Source organism: Peromyscus eremicus, chromosome 2 (assembly GCF_949786415.1).
Source record: "Peromyscus eremicus chromosome 2, PerEre_H2_v1, whole genome shotgun sequence".
Classification (NCBI taxonomy): domain Eukaryota; kingdom Metazoa; phylum Chordata; class Mammalia; order Rodentia; family Cricetidae; genus Peromyscus; species Peromyscus eremicus.
The window spans coordinates 27,538,174-27,545,025 of record NC_081417.1 but is presented as its reverse complement, the minus strand read 5'-3'; positions in this window follow the sequence as shown (position 1 = coordinate 27,545,025).

The window sequence follows — 6,852 nt, the reverse complement described above, 5'->3', positions numbered from 1 at the left end:
AGTCATGCTCAGAGAGGCCGGTCTTACTGAGGGCACCCGTGTGTCCTGTCCTGTGTCACCTCCAGCGCACACACCATCAAACAGGTGCAACCGTGGGCTGAGGATGCGCTATCTCAACATTGTGTGCTGGTGCTTTGATTGCCAAAGATTTCTGAGTGGGTCAAGGATACAGGAGGGAGCAGCTCACACGGCTCCGAGTGTTCCCTGACAGCCTCATGAGCACAGTGAGTGCTTGCTGCCCTCCTCCTGCCCCAAGTCTCTGGGAGGACGGGTTCATTGTCTTCCCTCTCTCTCAGCTACATTGGAGTTAGCACTTCCTACAGCTGAATTAGAGCCTTGTACTTCAGCCAAAACCCAGTGTGGATTAGACAACTAAAGATGTCTTTTCAAGTGAAACAAAGAAATTTAATTAGAGCCAGGCAGGGAAAGTGCTTCCAATGTGACATCTGGCTTTGTCCCCTCTCTCTGGCCCTGTAGGCCCCGGCACGGAGGTGGGGGTGTGGCAGGTGATTGGTGGGAATCTCACCAAGGCTAGATGACAGAGCAGCCTCTGGGATCTGCGGCTGCATCCATGGGGAGGAGGTCAGCGTGGTATGTCCATTTGCACGTGCATGTGTGTGTCCATGTGTGCCATAGTTAGCTTCAGCTGCCAGCTTGATACAAACCTCCACACCCCTGACAAGAGGGAAACTCAGCTGCGGAACCGCCTCCTTTAGAGTTGCTCGTTGCTGTGTCTTGAGGCATTTTCTTTTCTTTAAAAATTTTTAGATTTATTTTATGTTTACGACTATTTTGCTTATATGTGTATATATGTGCACCATGTGTCTGCCTAGTACCTGTGGAGGTCAGAAGAAGGTGTCAGATCACCTGGAATTGGGGTTGCAAGTTATGTACAGTTGTGAGCCACCAGGAGGGTTCTGGGAATTGAACCCATGCCCTTTGCTAAACTGCTGAGCCATCTCCCAGCCCGTGCAGCATTTTCTTAATTGTTGATTGATTTCCAAGGGCCCAGCCCACTGTGGGTGGTGCTATCCTTTCCTAGGTGGGTCTGTGATGAGAAAGGTAGCCTAAGATGAACCAGGGGAGGAAAAACCAGTAAGCTGAGTTCCTCCATGGCCTCTGCCTCAGTTCCTGCAGCAGGTCACTTCACCACAAGTTGCTTTGGTCAATGTTTTATTATAGCAACAGAAAGCAAGCTAATGCAATGTGTATGTGTGTTTGCATGTGTGTGTACACAGAGCGGCACACACAACTGCTGTGTAGCACACAGGCCAGAGAAAGGGCAAGAAGACACACAAGGAGACACGATGTGATAAACTGGCATTTTTTTTTTTTTTTGTCTCTCCTGGTGTCAGGAAGGAACAAAGAGATCTAAACATGTTTAGGCAGAAAAGTCAGTCAGTCCCTTTCACTTGTGCTACTTGATTTAATTCTTAGTTAAGTATTTACCATTTTCCCGGGGGAGCCCACAGGCAAACAGTAGTCATTCTATTAAAGGCTACATGGGGAAGAAGAGGCTTGGGGTCTTCAGTGCCTGACACAGAAGCCCGGGGACATCCTAGGTAGTACCCAGCCTCTCCCTTCAATGGCCCCTCCTTGAGACTGAGCACCCCAGGGGACTTAGGGTAGCATCACTCTGGGGATAGATCACTCCACATTCCTCTGCCTCTGTGTCCTTTGTCAACTGAGGTGAACTCCAGTCTTCTCTCAAGCGGGGATGTCCCTCTGTGAACCCTCACAGTATCCTCGATGGGGGTCACCAAACTCTATGTCATAGTTTCTATTCTTCTGCCTGTGAGAAAATACACCAACAGAAGCAACTGAGCCAAGGAAAGGTTTACTCTGGAACATAGTTCTGGGTACGGTCCACCCTGGTGAACAAGGCACAGCGCAGCTTAAGGTGGCTGGTCACGTTATCTCTGCGCTCAGGAGACAGAGAACCAGGAATGCTTGCTCCTTGTTGGCATTTCAGGGCCCACACTCAGGCAACGGTGCTGCCCGCTTTCAGTGCAGGCCTTCCCCTCTCAATGAACGTAATCCACATAACTCCTCTGGATTGAAGGTAACCAGTCCTTTACGACACAGTGAGTTTGAGGCCAGCCTGGGACACATGAGACCCTGTCTCAAGAATAGAAAAGAAAAGAAAAGAAAAGAAAAGAAAAGAAAAGAAAAGAAAAGAAAAGAAAAGAAAAGAAACATGCTGAGGCTTCCATCTGGAAACCTGAAGCGAGGCATCGAAGGAGTGAAGACATTTGTACAGGAAAGCTGGGGTCAGGTAGGCTGCGCACACTCTGATGGAGCCACACGGACTACCCCAGAGCCTCAGCATTTTCGGTGCAGCCCCGGGGAGGGGCTGGCTAGTCCCTGCAGGAGGTGTCCGTAAGTGAACCATCGCAGGCTGTAACCTCCTGGAGGAGGAAGCTGAAGGTCCTAGTTTTTATACATACGGATCAATTGTTGCTAAACACTAGTATTTGGACCAGAGGAAGAAGGCTTTCCCAGTTTCAAGCCTGACCTACATATGGGGAGAAGCTGTGCCGATTTCCATGAGCCTTGAGCTTGGCGGCTGCGCCATGACAACAGTATGCACTCACTCGGGACATCATCTGGGCTTCCTCCACTTCGTACAGTCCTGGTTTTGTAAACATGGAGTGGAAAAAGTCTGGTTGCCAAGAGAGAAAAGTTAGCAGTGGCTTAGCAAAGACGAAGAGCAGCCAGTTTCCTCCTCGGAAGGTCCCAGAGAGCCGAGGACCACATGGACAATACATACACCCACGGTGCAAAGGGCTGGTTTTGCTGCAGTTTCCACAGTGTGTGACCTTTGCTTCGGGATGGTTCTGAGTGTTAGGGGTGGGGAGTGGCCAAGCAAGGAACCCACGGATGGATGCCAACGAGAGGGGGCATTGGCTCAAGGTGGCGCAACAGAGCCTGGGCCTGGGTACACATGCTGTTTTATTTCAGGACTCAGTGGGAAGCTATTGGTGCCAAAGGATATGAATATTTAACATTTCCCAAGGAAACAGTCAATCTGTTCATTTTATCCTTCTGTATGTGAGGAGATGGCAAGCAAGTGGAAGACACCCAGAACAATTTAAGGTCACTGGCCTCAATAGTTACGATGAATAATGAAACAAGAGAAACATGGGAGAAGGAAAAAACCACACTAACACTAATTGTCATTGGCAACGGAAGTCTCAGACCAAACCTTTTTTTGTTTTTCAGTCTTCTCTGTAATTAATTAGTGAGAGGAGAGTGTACAGAATGCATTTTTAAAATGGGAAAATCAGTTTTTAACCTCACTTCTTAAGATGCAAGTTGGGTGTTACTGGACTGATCAGATGGTTTTCTTCTAGAACATTCTGGCTTCTTTGTAGCTGTCCAGCAGTTCTTTGCTAGTCACATGACTACAGATCCTGTCATCTAGCTCTGGTATGGTTAATTATGGCACTTATGGAATTTACCGGCACTGGGGTTAAGGTAAGAATAACTAAGTTAGGGCTTTGGGAACGTCATCAATGAGGCCACATATGGAAAGAACCTCGGGTTCCCTTCAGGTCTGGTTAACTATGTTTTAGTGGAAATATAGTTTTCCAGTTTATTCTAATTGAACAGTTTGTGTCTCCTTTTAACCCATTGATAACCCATGATTTTCTTCACTAGGAATTCAAAGCACTATTATTGAATTATTTGGAAGTTGAAGGGAAATCATAAGTGTTGTATTATTAGCTGTGGAAACCAAAGTCATTGTCTACCTTCTTCTCATCTTGGTCTCTATCACTAGTTCATGAATTTCACCACCATTTACCCAGAAATCTACCTTGCTATTTCATATCAGCCCTTAATCCTTCCCTTTTATTTTTTGAGACAGGAATTGAAGGGAGTCTGGCTAACTCAAGTGTGGTGACATGGCTCTGGCAGGCCGTGTCCTTCTCCCCATTCCCTCTGCCTTGCTAAAAACCATTAGATTACATTCCTAAAGCTAGCCACCAAGGTCTATTTCCTTATTTGGCCACTTCCTCCTCCTGAGACTGACCACCAAGGCCCAGCCATCAAAATATTGAAGTCCAGCAACCGAAAGCCCCCTTTGGCTCACCTAATTAATATGTCCAAATAAAATTGAAGACATCCTAGCACGGGGTTTCCCCTTTAGCTTTATAAACCACCATTTGCCCATGTGCCATGTCTGTGTCCTCTCTATCCAGAGGCAGTCCTTTGTCCTCAGAGACAAACACCCCTGCCCTGTCTCCCTTGTCCCCTTCCCCTTCGCTCCCATCCCCATCTCCTTTGCCGTAGCATCCTAGCCCATTCGAGCACATTACACCTGCTGTTTTCTGCCTGAGTCAAAAAGCAGCCACTTTAACTTTTCTGCCCCACTTAATAAAGGATCTCTCTGTGAAAACAGGTGTTTGGGTGTGGTTTGTACCTAACCCAGGGTCCAGGAGGAAGCCCCCACTGTGAGGGGGGGTTGCTCTTCAGAGTTCATTCTATAGCCCAGGCTGGCCTCAACTATATATATCCTGGAATTGCAGGCATGTGCGTGGCTTTTGATGTGTTTAAAATAACTGTTTTTGGTTGGTTGGTTTTGGGAATTGAAATCACGGTCTTCTACATGATTGGCAAGTACTTTACCAGTAGCTACAACCACTCCCGATAATCTTCTTTTGGGGAGAGTGTGGTAAGTACCAGGGATTGAACTTGGGACTTCTATAGACTGGGCAAGCACTTTAATTCTCTACATTGTAGTCAGGTGTGGTGGCGCATGCTTTAATTCCAGAATGTGAGAGGCAGAGGCAGGTGGATTTCTGAGTTTGAGGCCAGCCTGGTCTACAAAGTGAGTTCCCGGACAGCCAGGGCTACAAAGAGAAACCCTGTCTTAGAAAAGAAAGAAAGAAATAAACAAACAAAAACCAGCTGGCTCTCCTGGCCTCAGGCCGGTAGGATTTGCTGAAGGAGGCAGAGGCACGAGGATCTGGAGTTCGAGGACAGCCTGGGATACAGATTTTAAAAGCAAACAAACAGACAAACAAACAAACAAACAACCACAAGCTTTTCTGCATTGCCTCAGGCATCAGATCCCTTCTGTTCTGACACCAATTTATGTCTAGAATTTATATCATTTTTTTCTTTCTTTTTCCACCCCCCAGACCAAGCCTCCTCATCATCTTAACTAGTTTCCTTTCCTCTGGTCTCAGCACCTCAGTACAAATGCCAAGAACCTCAGACTGAGATCCCTCAACTCCTTGTCTCCCCTTTGCAAATGCCCGAATTATCCCCTGGGCTTGGAGCTCAGGGCCTGGGGTTGAGGTAAGAACCTGCCTGACATGTCCACCTGGAGGCTGTCAGTCAGCACAGGGCTCTGCTGCTGTTCTCTCCATCCATCCTCCGCTCCAACCACACAATGAACTCCTACTGCGTGTATGGCAGAGCACAGGACGTATCTCACCTTCCTCAGAAACGCTGCCAATTCTGCCGATGTACATATTTACATAGTAGCTTTGTTGGGACAGGGCTTGCTAGGTAGCATAGGCTGGCTCGAACTTGCCATCTTCCCGTATCAGCCCTCTGAGTGCTGGAATTACAGGTCCTAGCCACAACACATAGCCTGATGCATATGAAAAATTCTTATACATTTAGGGAGACGAAGATACCACCAACTTCCCTTATAACTCCAGGTACTTTTTGTGTTACTTAAGAAACACCTTTTGCTTCTAAACCCTGATGGAACTCTTCCACAGAGCAATTTTGCTAGAGAACTCAGGTTAGAAATAAGTGTGTGTGAATTTAAATCCTAAAAGCCGGACAACTTAGCTAACTATGATGTTTCCGTTTGCTCATCTGTATAATCAAAATAGCAGGAGGCTTTACTTCCTAGATTGTTGGAAAGTTTGAGATGCTGGAACAGTTAAACGTATAGCGTGGTTCCTCAGTAGTTAGTAGGTGTACAAAACTATGGCTATTTTACATTCTTATTTATTTAGCTATGGGGACAAGGCCTCATTCTCTCACTCAGTGTGAGATAGAGTGCAGTCTGTAATCCGGTCAGGCATCTGGTTTGTGGCAAACCTTCCGCTGCTGTGGTTTCCTGCTGGGATTACAGGTGTGAGCCACCATGCCTGGCTCGTTTGCTCTGTAGGATTAGTTCTCTCATTTTCTCTCTCTCTCTCCCTCTCCTCCCTCTCTCTAAGTGTGCATGCATACACACACAAATGTGTATGTGAGGCCGGAGGGTAAACAACGGTAAGACTGTGAACGACTAGGGGAACTTTTGAAGTTGGACTAAATGCATTTTACATTATGATATGGCCACAGGTCTATGGGGGCTAAGGAGTGGAATGTACTGGTGTGAATGAGAATGCTCCCATGATGCCTGAACACTTGTTCACCAGTTGTTGGAACTGTTTGGGAAAGATTAGGACATGTATAGCCTTGTTGGAAGAGGTGTGTCACAGAGAGCAGGCTTTGAGGTTTCCAAAGATTTGTGCTATTTTGAGTTGGCTCTTTCTGTCCCCTACTTGTGGATCAAGATGAAAGTGCTCAGCTCTTCAGGCCACCATGCCTTTGCTCCAGCATTATGAATTCTAACCCCCTGAAACCATGAACCCAGTTAAACGCTGTCCTTTACAAATTGCTTTGGCTATGGTGTCTCATCACAGCAATAGAAAATTCAGTACCTTCATCACTATTCTGTTGCTGTGAAGAGACACCATGACCATGGCAAGTTTTGAAAGAAAGCAATTAATTGGGGGCTGGCTTATAGTTTCAGAGGTTTAGTCCATTGTCATCCTGGTGGGAGCATGGTGGCATGCAGGCAGACATGGTGCTGGAGAAGTAGTTGAGAGTTCTTGCTGTGGG